This window comes from Lygodium microphyllum, chromosome 16 (genome assembly GCF_053477565.2).
Source record: "Lygodium microphyllum isolate KBCC chromosome 16, Lygodium_microphyllum_v1.1.10, whole genome shotgun sequence".
NCBI classification, from domain to species: domain Eukaryota; kingdom Viridiplantae; phylum Streptophyta; class Polypodiopsida; order Schizaeales; family Lygodiaceae; genus Lygodium; species Lygodium microphyllum.
Genome location: NC_141150.1, coordinates 140026036 through 140041704, shown reverse-complemented (window position 1 = coordinate 140041704; position 15669 = coordinate 140026036). Strand labels below are relative to the sequence as shown.

At 45.4% G+C, this 15669-nt stretch overlaps 1 pseudogene; it reads left to right on the top strand.

The window, feature by feature from the left end:
* The window catches only part of LOC148023505 (putative pre-mRNA-splicing factor ATP-dependent RNA helicase DEAH5), a 168436-nt pseudogene that overhangs the window by 121401 nt on the left and 31366 nt on the right, over positions 1–15669 (top strand).

Genomic DNA, 15669 nt, shown 5'->3' with positions numbered 1-15669 from the left:
TTCTTAAAGAAGCTTAAATAAAAGAAAAGCAATGAACGCCAGCGTTCTGGACGGCCATGATCGACGTCACCTCGCAGTGTGTTTTTTTTTCTGCGCGATTGTCGCACAGACATACTCGTTTACTACGCGTTGCAGGTCAACAGAATGACGTTGAAGCTACGTCAAAAAGCCTTATGCATTATAAGCTTATAAACAAAGCTTTTGGATTTTTTAGCTATATTAACATGTTGTGGTGGAGTGGAGGTTGGGTGTAGGGGTTGTGCCATGGTTTTTGGGAGAGAGGGTGCGTGTGCTATATCTTGGGGTAGTGGGTGTTTTTGGGATTGGGCAAAGCAGGGTTTTTTGAATGGGGGAGGGGGGTTGACATACCATGTTGTGGTGGGGGATTGGGGTTTATTGTGGTTGGGTGGAGCGGGGTTTTGGGGAAGGAGGGGGGATGGTGTGCCATGTTATGGCGTGATATGTAGGGTTTTTTGGGGTTGGGTGAAGTGGGGTTTTTGGGAAGAGGCGGGAGGTGTGCCATGTCGTGGGAGAGTGGATTTTTTTGGGATTGGGTGTAGTGAGTTTTTTGAGAAAAGAGAGTTGGGAGGAGAGAGAGATGTGTGTATGTGTGCCATATCATAGCGAAGTGGAGGTTGGGTGTAGGGGTTGTGACGTGGTTTTTGGGAGAGACGGTATGTGTTAGATCAACCCAAGTGTTGAGGAGCCAAATCAACAATCCAATTAGTTGCTGCAGTAGTGGGTAGCATCTGCTAAAGGAGAATCTATGTGAGAAGTGGCCTTCCAGTTCGGATCCATAGGAGTAGAAATGGACCTGCAACCCTCCATCTCAAAAGTCACCAAGAGCTCTTATACCTACTGCTAGGAGCTGGGAAAGGAAAATCCCCCTCTGAGTTTGATAAATCTGGTGGTCCAAAAAGAAATGGAGAAGTCCTAAATCCGTCATCTCGAACTTTTGATGTAAGGCTACCTTTGTCTCTTCAACCTTCTGTGCATGGTCACCTGTAACAATCAAATCATTAACATAAAGAACAAGCAACACACGACCACCCTTGGAGGTGTACACATAAAGTTCGAGATCGGCCTTGGAGCGCCGATATCCTAACTTTTCCTAAAGGAATGAGTCATCACTATGGTACTTGGTCTTGAAGACCCATTTGACACCAATCACCTTCTTATATCCCTTGAGAGGATGATATCTTTAGAGGATATGGCCATGATTCTCTTGACTTGAATACCCTCTCCTAGGTACGATGTCTCCTATAATATCTTTCTGACATTGCAGACCCAAGAGACACTTCTTTATGGGAGGAGATTTCAGTACTTGTCTTAGAGCATAACGAGTGAACTAGAGAGGTGGGAGCCAATGGACACACCCTCTCTCCCTTCTCAAACCCCGCTCCACCCAATCCCAAAAAACCCCACAACACCCCACGATATGGCATACCCCCCTCCTCAAAAACACCGTTGCATCCACCCACGATATGACACACATTCCCTCTCTCCCAAAAAATGCGGCACAACCCCTACACCCAACCTCCAATCCACCATGATATGGCACACACACACACACACACACACATCCCTCTCTCCTCCCAACTCTCTTTTCTCAAAAAACCCGCTTCACCCAATCCCAAAAAACCCCACTCTCCCAAGACATGGCACACCTCCCGTCTCTTCCCAAAACCCCGCTTTACCTAACCCCAAAAAACCCTACATATCACACCATGACATGGCACACCATCCGCCCTCCTTCTCAAAAACCCCGCTGCACCTAACCACAAGAAACCACACTCTCCCACCACAACATGGCTCGTCATCCCCCCTCCCCCCTTCCAAAAACCCCGCTTGGCCCAATCCCAAAAAAACGCACTTCCCCAAGATATAGCACACGCACCCTCTCTCCCAAAAACCATGGCACAACCCCTACACCCAACCTCCACTCCACCACAACATGGCATATACACACATCCCTCTCTCCTCCCAACTCTCTTTTCTCAAAAACCCCGCTCCACCCAACCCCAAAAAAACCCACTCTCTCACGACATGGCACAACTTCCCTAAGAACCCCGCTCCACCCTATTTGAAATAGGCTGTTCAAGTCCCCCCCATGTCCCCCCGTCCTTCCTCAAAAAACCCTGCTTTGCCCAACCCCAAAAATCCCCACTCCCCCACATGCCTTCTCTCCCAAAATCCGCGGCACAACCCCTATACCCAACCTCCACTCTGCCACGACATGGCGCACACACACACACATCTCTCTCTCCTCCCAACTCTCTTTTCTCAAACCAATCCCAAAAAAAGCCACTCTCCCATGACATGGCACACCTCCTCCCTCTTTCCAAAAACCCCGCTTCACCCAATGCCAAAAGCCCTACATCGCGCCATGACATGGCACACCATCCCCCCTCCTTTCCAAAAACCCCGCTCCACCCAACCACAAGAAACCCCACTCCCCCACCACTACATGTCACGTCATCCCACCTCTCCCCTTCAAAGAACCCCACTTCACCCAACTCCTAAAAACCCCACTGCCCCAAGATGTAGCACACGCACCCTCTCTCCCAAAAACCACGTCACAACTCTACACCTAACCTCCACTCCGCCACGACATGGCACATACACACATCCCTCTCTCCTCCCAACTCTCTTTTCTCAAAAACCTTGCTCCACCCAACCCCAAAGAAACCCACTCTCCCACGACATGGCACAACTTCCCCAAGAACCCTGCTCCACCCTGTTAGAAATAGGCTTTTCAACTAGGCTCATGTGAATGCCCCTCTGTTTGGTGGAAAAAGGGAGATGCATTTACACTCATGAGAGAATGTTAGGTGAATCTACTTTATGTGTTGTGAGGTCATCAATGAGGTTAGCAAAAGATTGAGGGTGTGTGCCATGTCGTAGAGAAGTGGGTTTCTTGCGGTTGGGTGGAGCGGGATCTTTGGGAAGACGGGGGGAGGTGTGCCATGTCATGGGAGAGAGGGGTTTTTTTGGGGTGGGCGAAGCGGGATTTTTTGAGAGGCGGTATGACATGCCATGTTGTGGTGAGAGAGTGGGGTTTTTTAGGGATGACGTACCATGTTGCAGTATCGGGATTTTTAGGGTTGGTTGAAGTGGGGTTTTTGGGAAGGGGGAGAGGGTATGTGCCATGTCATGGGGGAGTTGGTTTTTTGGTATTGGTTGGATCCGGGTCTTTGGAAAGATGAGGGGAGGTGTGCCATGTTGTGGGAGAGCAAGGTTTTTTGGGGTTAGGCCAAGCGGGGTTTTTTGAGAGGGGGGACGACATGCTATGTTCTGGTGGGAGTGTGGGTTTTTTGGGGTCAGATGGAGTGAGGTTTTTGGAAAGGAGAAGGGGAGGGTGTGCAATGTCATGGGGTTTTGTGGGGTTTTTTGGGATTGAGTGGAGCGGGGTTTTTGGAAAGAGAGAGAGTGCGTGTGCCATGTCATGGTGGACTAGGGTTTTCTAGGGTTAGGTGGAGCGAGATTTTTGAGAAATGAGAGTTAGAGGGAGAGAGGGATATGTGTGTGTATGGGTGTATATATGATGTCATGGTGGAGTGGAGGTTGGGTGTAGGGGTTGTGCCCTGGTTTTTGAGAAAGGGTGTGTGTGCCATATTGTGGGGGAGTGGGGTTTTTTGGGTATGGAAAAAGTGAAGTCCTTTGAAGAGGTGGGGGACGACGTGCCATATTGTGGTATGGGAGTGGGGTTTTTGGGAAGGAGGGGGTGTGCCATATCATGGCACGGTGTCTCTTCTCTTGCATTAGCAAGAGGCTGGAGTTTGTGGTTGACTTTAGAGCGAAGATTTGATGCTATATTGAGCAATCTATCTTCGCAGGTTCCTTCCTAGTAGACATATAATTTTCCATGGATTTATCGATTGTTATTCACATCGATAACTAGACTGCCATTGTACTAGTTGCTAATGCCATCGTGTTATCTAGGGACAAGTATGTGGATGTCCCTTTCATTTCTTTAAAGAGCAAATAGAGGTGGATACTATTCGACTGATATTTGTACATTCGACAAATAATCGGGTTGCTTTCAGTCAATTGGCTAACACTCAAGTTCCACGTGGATCAACAGTCGTCTTCTGACAGCGTTGATTTTCATGCAGGCAACTCCTTTGGTCTTCACAACTCTCACTCTCATCTAGCTCCATCACAAGTCCTCTCCACTAGTCACTTAGTGACTTTCTAAGTCACTAATCCATGTCATCTAATTCAAATACTTACCAAGCTTGAAAACTTACACAACTTATCTCTCTTTTGACTCCAAACAATGTACCTAGTCAAATACATGAAATACTTGCTATATAGTTGGACAAAGATAGATCCTGTAGGTCACTAAGAGGCCCCTCTTCATGTCATTTCACTTTGTAGACGCATAATCCTCTAACATCCACCCCTACCGAACCTACACATCCTTCGTTATGTGGTAGAGTCTCAATCATCCGTAGGTTTAGAGCTTTCATCCTCATCTTTCATCTCAATTTCATCCCCCAAAATCTCATGTTCATATCCTTCCTACCACTAGGGTCAAAAACCAAGCTCATCCGACCCCACACCGTACCACAATATGGCACACCACCCCCTCCTCCTTCCCAAAAATCCCGCTCCACCCAACTAGAAAAAACCCCACTCCCCCACCACAACATGGCACGCTGTTTCCCCCCCAACCACCTTTCAAAAAACCTTGCTTCGCCCAACCCCAAAAAACCCCACTCCCCCACGATATGGCATACACATCCTCTTCCAAAAATCGCAGCAGAACCCCTACACCCAACCTCCAACAACCTCCACTCCGCCACGATATCACACACACCCTCTCTCCCCCAACTCTTATTTTTAAAAAATCTCGCTCCACCCAACCCCAAAAAACCCACTCCCCATGACATGGCACACACCCTCTCTCCCTTCCCAAAAACCCTACGCCACCCAATCCCAAAAAACCCCACAACCACCCACGGCATGGCACACCCTTTCCCCCTCCTTCCCAAAAGCCCCGTTCCATCCAATCCCAAAAATCCCTACTCTCCCACCACAACATGGCACGTCATCCCCCCTCCTCAAAAAAACCCGCTTTGCCACCCTAAAAGAACTTGCTCTCCCACAACATGGCACACCTCCCCTCTCTTTCCAAAGACCCCGATCTACCTAACCCCAAAAACTCCACTCCCCTATGACATGCACACACCCTCTCTTCCTTCCCACAAACCCCGCTCCACCCAACCCCAAAAAACCCCACACTCCCCCGCGATATGGCACACCCCCTTCCCCGCCCTTCTTCTCAAGAACCCCGCTCCCCCACCACAACATGGCACGTCGTTCCCCTCGCTCCTCCTCAAAAAGCCCCGCTTTGTCAAACCCCAAAAAAACCCACTCCCCCACGATATGGCACATACACCGTCTCTTCCAAAAACCGCGGGACAACCCGTACACCCAACCTCCACTCCGCCACGACATGGCACACACACATACACATCCCTCTCTCCTCCCAACTCCCTTTTCTCAAAAACCCCACTCCACCCAACCCCAAGAAACCCACTCTCCTACGACATGGCACACCTCCCCGCTCTTCCCAAGAACCCTGCTCCACCCAACTCCAAAAAACCCCACACTGCGCCACGACATGACACACGACCCCCCTCCTTTCCAAAAACCCTACTCCACCCAACCTCAAAAAACCCCACTTCCATACCACTACATGGACGTCGCCCCCCCTCCCCCCCAAAAAAACTGCGCTTCGCCCAACCCCAAAAAACCCCACTCCCCGACGATATGGCACACATATTCTCTCTCAAAAACTGTGGTACAACCCCTACACCCAACCTCCACTCTGCCCATGGCATCACACACACAAACATCTCTCTCTCCCCCTGGTTTACCATCATCGCTTGAGTTTGAGCCTTAGTCTCAATCAGACGATATTAGGAGCTCTTCATTCCCCTACTAACTCTTGAGACATAAAATGCAAGCCGAAGCCTCATCAAAGATCACATCCCTGTCTTTTATCGATCTTTTGTGTCTTCGGATTGTAGAGCCCATAACCTTTAGTGGTCCTACTTAGCTCCTCGATCTTTCATGTCTTTGGGTCGTAAAACTCATAACCTTTCGTGGTCTTGCTATAGCCCATGAAGATAAGCTTCCTCCGCTTGGAGTGGAGTTTGTTTCGTCTCTTCTACTCGTCCACATGGACAAGCATCACATGAAAACGTTTGGGCTATGTTCACATTGGCAAGGGTAGCTCGTGGCTTGGTCAGACTACATTAAATGCATAATCGCAGTTGGCATGGGGGTAATTGCTTTCACCTAAGATTGTGAAGGCATCGGCTCTGAAGGAGAATGCCAAGTTGGTGAAAGTGGCTACTCTTGATGGGAATGGTTTTTCTAGGTGGAGGTTTTCCCCTACCCCTAGCGCATCGAGGCTGCTTCTTATTCATAGGTAGAAAAAACCTCAGGTTGAGAAATCAGTGGCATCGCTTGATGGGGCAGAATCATTGAAGTCGTTGCATGAAAAGATGGACGTCCTTTTCTTTTTGTGTGTCTTTTAAAAAAACTAATCCTAATGGCCATTATTTCTATTGGCAACCATTCTTTATGATCCATGGCTCTTCTATTCCATTGATTGAACCCTCTCTTCTATTGCTACATCAAACAAGTCTACAACTTGGAAGCAAAAAATGTGGCCTTGAAAGACTCACTTTCGAAAGTACATGTGTACTTCAAGCTAAGTATGCAGGTGACTAAAACTAATAAGAAGATTGAACAATATCACAATATAACAATAGAATACTAGAACAAAACAAAAAACTCTAAAACTATAGAATATCTCAAGGCCGTATTTGAAGCTTTCTTCTGCTCTAGAAATCATAGGAGAAGGTTCAAAGTTCAGTATCATGATTCATTTTGCAACACTACCATCTCTACCAAGAATACCCAAGTTTTTTTGTACATTTTCAAACAAACAATAAAAAATGCTTATCTAAGTTTATAAAGGTGAGCTCAAGACACAGGAGCAGAGACAACTATTTACTTAGCAAGTTTGAGTACTTTGGCATTGCTCTCGCTCCACATAATATTCTAAAAATACTAATAGAAGCATTAGGGCAAGGATACACAAGGCTTCAAAAAAGTCTATTAGAGTAGTGAGAATAGAAGGACTGGTGTGGCTTGTCCTTCTACTCCTGACGGTCTTCTTCTTCTTGTTCTTCTTCTTCTTCTTCTTCTTCTTCTTCTTCTTCTTCTTCTTCTTCCTTTACTCCATGATCTTCTTCTTCTTTTACAGCTTTCTGGCATGGCAGAACTTCTGAGTGTGTCCGATCCTTTTGCAGAAGTCACAAAATAGCTGGTCCTTTTTGCCTTTGTTCCTGTTATTGACATACAACAGTTGTTCATCTTTTGCAATTTCTTCTTTGCCTTTAATCTTCTTTTCTTATTCTAACAAATAGGCTTTAATGTCAACCAATTTAGGGTTTGGCATGTTGATTAAAGTGGTTGAAACATTATCATAATTTGGAGGTAAACTTTTTAGTAAAACACCAATACAATATCTTCATCCATTTTCAGATTTATTCATGCTGCAAGCTGGGTTAGAAGACTTTCCATTACTTTAGATGAGATGCCAAGGATATATACTGAAGATAGTGAATCCCCATCACTATCATCATGATGCTAGTGTGACGTCGTGCTGATTTTTGATTTTTCTCTCCTGGTTAGTGATTTCAGCACCTAAGAAGATGTGTATGCACCTTGAGATGACCACAAGCTCACCCCTTAGGGAAGATGGTGATGTCTCGGCAGCAGAACCATGCAACCAGCCAATAGAATTAACTATAAGGCAGTAAACTTTACTTCAGCATTACACATGTGAACAAATCAGCAAAGAACAAAAGTTCAGCCATGGGAGCTAGAATGCTCCTACCCAAGAACCAAGAGATAGATTTGCCCCAAAGGTTGGTTCCCCTTGTAGTATTTCTTTCTCCCTTTTAAGAGCAGTGCTTAGATTGGGATGTCCAGCAATGAATTAGGGATTACAAGGTGGATTATTAGTAGTGATTCCTTCTCAAGATAATGAGCAATCCTCACCACTATAAACTCCAGTCATTACTACAACAAACCAGTTTTCAATCAGCCAATGATCTCACTGTTTCGTCTCTTCAAACATTCTAACTTTGCTTATCAGCGCTTTGCCTTAAGTTGCTTTGAGAAACTATGGCAATTGTGTGTAAAAAAACTCTCCTGTAAGCTCTAGCACAAATTTTCATCTTTACATGCGATGCTCTTGTCCATGTGGACAAGTAGAAGAGACAAAGCAAACTCCACTCCAAGTTGAGGAAGCTTATCTTCATGGGCTATAGTAGGACCACAAAATTTTATGAGCTATACGACCCAAAGACACGAAAGATCGAGGAGGTAAGCAGGACCACGAAAGGTTAGACCCCACTCCACCCAAACCCAAGAAACCCACTCCTCCACAACATGGCACACACCCTCTCTCCCTTCCCAAAAACCCCGTTCCATCCAACCCCCAAGAACCCCACTCCGCGCAACCCCAAAAAACCCCACATTGCGCCACGACATGGCACACCATGCCCCTCCCTCCCAAAAACCCCGCTTCATCTAACCCCAAAAAATCTCAATCCCCTATCACAACATGGCACGTCGTTCCCCCCTTTCAAAAAACCTTGCTTCACACAACCCCCCAAAACTTATCTTACTCCTCCACGATATGGCACACACACCCTCTCCTAAAAACCGCGGTGGAATCGCTACACCCAACCTCCACTCTGCAAAGGCACTACACAATCACACACACAACCCTCTCTTCCCTTAACACTCTTTTAAAATCCCCGCTCCACCCAACCCCAAAAATCCCCCCTTAACATGTTATATATACAAAATTCAAAAAGAATACGTGACCTTAATCTCTCTACAAAATTCAAAAAGAATACATGACCTTAATCTCTCTCACTCACTCACTCACTCTCTCTCTCTCTCTCTTTCCCCCACTAGATATAGACCCATGAGAGATATCCTGGAATGAGAGTCTCTTGAGCAATTCCACATTGTATTTGCCTTGGACATCATTTTGTACTTATTAGCCATGTATTATTTCTTATTTATTTTTCACCTAGTCAATCATAACATTAGATGACAACTACCTTGGGACTTGAAAATTTTTCTCGACTATTAAATATTAACATTTCAGCCTTTAGTAGATGTTCTCTCTCTCTCTCTCTCTCTTTGTCTCTCTCTCTCTCTCTCTCTCTCTCAATAAATTATGATGCAAAAACATCCAATCAACAAAACAATAAACAATACCACAAATAAAAATAAGGGGTTTCGAAAATCTTCATAATACTCCGTCCAAAAACTCTTATAAAAACATTGGAAGTTTTGCACAGCTACTACATTCAGATGTCTTATTTAGACATAGTTCGATCGACGTACCTTAACATGTTATATATACAAAATTCAAAAAGAATACGTGACCTTAATCTCTCACTCACTCACTCACACACACACACACACACACACTCTCTCTCTCTCTCTCTCTCTCTCTCTCTCTCTCTCTCTCCCACTAGATATAGACCCATGAGAGATATCTTGGAATGAGTCTCTCTTGAGCAATTCCACATTGTATTTACCTTGGACATCATTTTGTACTTATTAGCCATGTATTATTTATTATTTATTTTTCACCTAGTCAATCATAGCATTAGATGACAACTACCTTGGGGCTTGAAAAAAAATTTCTCGACTATTAAATATTAACATTTCAGTCTTTAGTAGATGTTCTCTCTTTCTCTCTCTCTCTCTCTCTCAATAAATTATGCTGCAAAAACATCCAATCAACAAAAAAATAAACAATACCACAAATAGGCAAAAATGCCTAAAGCTAGTCGACCAACCTTAACAAGTGCTTTTAATGCAGTTTGACTAGGCCAAGACCTGCCCCTGCCAATGTGAACATAGCCCAAATATTTGCATGCGATGCTTTTGTCCCTGTGGACAAGTAGAAGAGACGAAGAAAACTCCACTCCAAGTTGAGGAAGCTTATCTTCATGGGCTATAGCATGACCACGTAACGTTATGAGCTCTACGATCCAAAGACACAAAAGATGGAGGAGGTAAGTAGGACCACGAAAGGTTATGGGCTCTATAATCAAAAGAGATGAAAGATCGAGGTAGGCCAAGGATGTGATCTTTGATGAGGCTTTGGTCTGCATTTTATGTCTCAAGAGTTAGTAAGGTCTACGAGGCAAGAAATAGGCCTACAGGTGGCCAAACCAAAGTCTATCAAGAGCTCATGAATGTAGCACTACTTGTGACTATGAAATGAAAATCCCTTCAGGCATTTGATACACATCAAGACCCAAGAATTAGTGAAGAATCCTTAATTTGTCATATCAAATTCCTTGCTCAAAAGATCACAAGTCCTCTGTATCTCTCGCACATAACTTCTTGCCTAGTGAGGATTAGATCATCCACATAGAGGATGAGTAGAACCACCTACTGATCCACAACCTGAAAGTAAAGGTTTGGATCATAATGTGACCTTCTGAAACCATGGTGAAGAAAGAACGGATTGATCCATTGGTACCAAGTACGGGGTGCTTGCTTCAAGCCATACAAAGCCTTTTGCAAGTGATAGCTATCATCCTCACGACTTACAAACAACAAGAAAACCTAGGGGTTGCTCCACATAAATCTCCTCCTCTAGAATATTGTCGAGAAAGGCAGACTTCACATCCATCTAAAAAATAGGCCAATGGTTGGGTGGTGAGCTACAAGTGCTAGAACCGTTTGGATCATAGACATACGTGCAGTCGGAGCAAAAGTCTCCACATAATCCAACAATCCGAAGAGATGAAAGGTCGAGGTAAGCGAGGGATATAATCTTTGATGAGGCTTCGGCCTGCATTTTATGTCTTAAGAGTTAGTAGGGGAATGAAAGAGCTCCTAATATAGTTTGACTCAGACTAAGGCTCAAACTCAAGAGATGATGGTAAACCCGAGGTTTTCCTAAATCCATCATCTCGAACTTCTGATGTAAGGCTGCCTTTGTCTCTTCAACCTTTTGTGCATGGTCACTTGTAACAATCAAATCATTAACATAAAGAATAAGCAACACACGACCACCCTCGGAAGTGTACACATAAAGTTGCAGATCGGCCTTGGAGCACCGATATCCCAACTTTTCCTAAAGGAATGAGTCATTACTATGGTACTTGGTCTTGAAGACCCATTTGACACCAATCACCTTCTTATATCCCTTGAGAGGATGATATCTTTAGAGGATATGGCCATGATTCTCTTGACTCAACTACCCTCTCCTAGGTACGATGTCTCCTATAATAGCTTTTTGACATTGCACACCCAAGAGACACTTCTTTACGGGAGGAGATTTCACTGCTTATCTTAGAGCATAATGAGTGAACTAGAGAGGTAGGAGCCAATGGACACACCCTCTATCCCTTCTCAAACCCCGCTCCACCCAATCCCAAAAAACCCCACAACACCCCACGATATGGCATACCCCCTCCTCAAAAACACCGTTGCATCCACCCACGATATGACACACATACCCTCTCTCCCAAAAACTGCGACACATTTTAATAAATCGCACGTGTGTCTGAAGACAATATGATAAGAACATATACATTTTGCAACCAACTTAGATAGACCGTAAGTTGATACCTACACCATGAAGTAAGGAGTTTGTAAATATCATTACATGAGTACCTAAACTTCCCTACTTTTTTGAATTAGACTCACACACACACACACACACACACACACACACACACACACACACACACACACACACACACACACACACACACACACACACACACACACAGAGAGAGAGAGAGAGAGAGAGAGAGAGAGAGAGAGAGAGAGAGAGAGAGAGAGAGAGAGAGAGAGAGAGAGAGAGAGAGAGAGTCAACTTCCACACTCCGACTCATTATCCAGGACGAACTTATGAAGGCAATCAAGGAAGGTTGTAAGCACGTCTCAAAATCATGTAAATGTTTCTCCTCCCAAAACCACTCATTTGCACTACAAGAGGGCACGCCACAAACATGCTCATATTCAATATCAACCTACTCAAGAGCCTTCTTTGCCCTAGCCAACCCAAACAAATGAAGGGCCTTCTTTGCTTCCACCCAACTCTTTGCCTCGTCCATCCAAGCATCGAGCCAAGAAAGGGCAGCAGCAAACCCTTTGCCTCGTCTATCCAAGCATCGAGCTAAGTGTAGTGCCAACAAAGGGCAGCATCCAAAATGGACTAAAGAGGATTTGATGACGACAATTGCAGCTCATGAAAAAGGTATGCCAATCAGAGAATGTAGTAGGGGTTGGAATGAGCTTCGGCGGCTGGAATTTAGCCAAATGTGGATGATCATACATGACACAAATATCTGCTAACAATATAAATAGGCAAAAATGCCTAAAACTAGTCGACCAACCTTGGCAAGTGCATTTAATGAAGTTTGACCAGGCCAAGACCTGCCCATGCCAATGTGAACATAGCCCAAATATTTGCATGCAATGCTTTTGTCCCTATGGACAAGTAGAAGAGACGAAGAAAACTCCACTCCAAGTTGAGAAAGCTTATCTTCATGGGCTATAGTAGGACCATGTAAGGTTATGAGCTCTACGATCCAAAGACACGAAAGATGGAGGAGGTAAGTAGGACCACGAAAGGTTATGGGCTCTATAATCCAAAGAGATGAAAGATCGAGGTAGGCCAAGGATGTGATCTTTGATGAGGCTTTGGTCTGCATTTTATGTCTCAAGAGTTAGTAAGGTCTACGGGGCAAGAAATAGGCCTACAGGTGGCCAAACCAAAGTCTATCAAGAGCTCATGAATGTAGCACTACTTGTGACTATGAAATGAAAATCCCTTCAGGCATTTGATACACATCAAGACCCAAGAATTAGTGAAGAATCCTTAATTTGTCATATCAAATTCATTTCTCAGAAGATCACAAGTCCTCTGTATCTCTCGCACATAACTTCTTGCCTAGTGAGGATTAGATCATCCACATAGAGGATGAGTAGAACCACCTACTGATCCACAACCTGAAAGTAAAGGTTTGGATCATAATGTGACCTTCTGAAACCATGGTGAAGAAATAACTGATTGATCCATTGGTACCAAGTACGGGGTGCTTGCTTCAGGCCATACAAAGCCTTCTGCAAGTGATAGCTATCATCCTCACGACTTACAAACAACAAGAAAACCTAGGGGTTAAGGCAGACTTCACATTCATCTAAAAAATAGGCCAATGGTTGGGTGGTGAGCTACAAGTGCTAGAACCGTTTGGATCATAGACATACGTGCAGTCGGAGCAAAAGTCTCCGCATAATCCAACGATCCGAAGAGATGAAAGATCGAGGTAAGCGAGGGATATAATCTTTGATGAGGCTTCGGCCTGCATTTTATGTCTTAAGAGTTAGTAGGGGAATGAAATAGCAACTAATGTCGTTTGACTCAGACTAAGGCTCAAACTCAAGAGATGATGGTAAACCCGAGGTTTTTTCCACCCATGAATAGGGCCATGCCGACTGCAATTATGTATATTGAGCCACTTCATTGTAGAGAAGGAGAGAGCTGCATTCTTCTCTACAGCCAGCCAAAAGGGTGCCAATGAAAAGATTGCTAGTAGAAATTATCACTAGTGGAAAGAATGTTAGTGGAAATGGTCCCAGTTGATACATTGCTAGTAGAAAAGTTGCATGTGCAAAGATTGCCAGTAAGAATCATTGCTAATGGAATAAACATGGCACATCCCCTCCCCCCTCCTTCAGGAGAACCCTACTCCATCCAATCTCAAAAGACCCCACCCCCCACAACATGGCATGTCATCCCCCCCTCCCCCCTCGTCCCCCCTCAAAAAACCCCACTTCGCCCAACCCCAAAAAACCACACTCCCCCAGAGATGGTATACATACCCTCTCTTCTAAAAACCGCGGTACAATCCCTATAGCCAACCTCCACTTCGCCATGAAATCACACAATCACATACACATCCCTCTCTCCTCCCAACTCTCTTTTAAAAAAAACCCCACTCCACCCAACCCCAGAAAAGTCCACTCTCTCACAACAAGGTACACCTCTCTCCCTCTTCCCAAAAACCCCGCTTCACCCAACTCGAAAAAACCCCACACCGCGTCACGACATGGCACACCACCCCCCTCCTTCCCAAAAACCTTGGTCCACCCAATCACAGAAAACCCCACTCCCCCACCACAACATGGCACATCGTCCCCTCCTCCCCCCTTCAAAAAATCTCGCTTCACCCAACCCCAAAAAACCCCACCCCCCTATAATATGGCACACGCACCCTCTCTCCCAAAAACTGCGGCACAACCCCTACACCCAGCCTCCACTCCGCCATGACATGGCACACACATGCACATCTCTCTCTCGTCCCCTTTTCTCAAAAACCTCGCTTTACCCAACCCTAAAAAGACCCACTCTCCCATGACATGGCATACAACCCCCCTCTTCCCAAGAACCCTTGTCCATCGAGCCCCAAAAAACCCCACACCACGCCACGACATGGCACACCATTCCCCTTCCTGCCCAAAAAACCCCAAAAAAACTACACTCCCCCACCACAACATGGCATGTCGTCCCCCCCCTCAAAAAAACCCCCCTTCATCTAACCTCAAAAAACTACAGTCTCCCACAACAAGGCAAATCATCACATATTGAGAATTATGGTGATTCTAAGTATGATCGACTTCTTCCCTATAGTTTTAAAAAAAACCCACAAAAAGAAAAGGAAGTCCGTCTTTTCTTACAACGACTTCAATAAATCCATAATTCTTGATTCTACCCCAAAATCTCGCTCTACCTAACCCTAGAAAACCCTAGTTCACCATGACATGGCACACACACTCTCTCTCTTTCCAAAAACCCCGCTCCACTCAATCCCAAAAAACCCCACAAAACCCCACGACATGGCACACCCTCCCCTTCTCTTTCCCAAAAACCTCACTCCATCCGACCCCAAAAAACCCCGCTCTCCCACCACAACATAGCATGTCGTCCCCCCTCTCAAAAAACCCCGCTTGACCTAACCCCAAAAAACCTTTGTCTCCCACAACATGGCACACCTCCCCTCATCTTTCCAAAGACTCGGCTCCAAGCAATCCCAAAAAACCAACTCACCTATGACATGGCACATACCCTCTCTCCCTTCCCAAAAACCCCGCTTCAACCAACCCTAAAAAACCCGATACTGCAACATGGTACGTCATCCCTAAAAAACCCCGATTTCTAACCACAACATGGCATGTCATACCGCCTCTCCAAAAATCCCGCTTCGCCCATCCCAAAAAAACCTGTGTCTCCCATGACATGGCACACCTCCCCCCATCTTCCCAAAGATCTTGCTCCACCCAACCCGAAGAAATCCACTTCTCTACGACATGGCACACACCCTCAATCTTTTGCTAGCCTCATTGATGACCTCACAACACATAAAGTAGGTTCACCCTAACATTCTCTCATGAGTGTAAATACATCTCCCTTTTTCCACCAAACAGAGGGGCATTCACATGAGCCTAGTTGGAAAGCCTATTTCTAACAGGGTGGAGCGGGGTTCTTGGGGAGGTTGTGCCATGTCGCGGAAGAGTGGGTTTTTTTGGGGT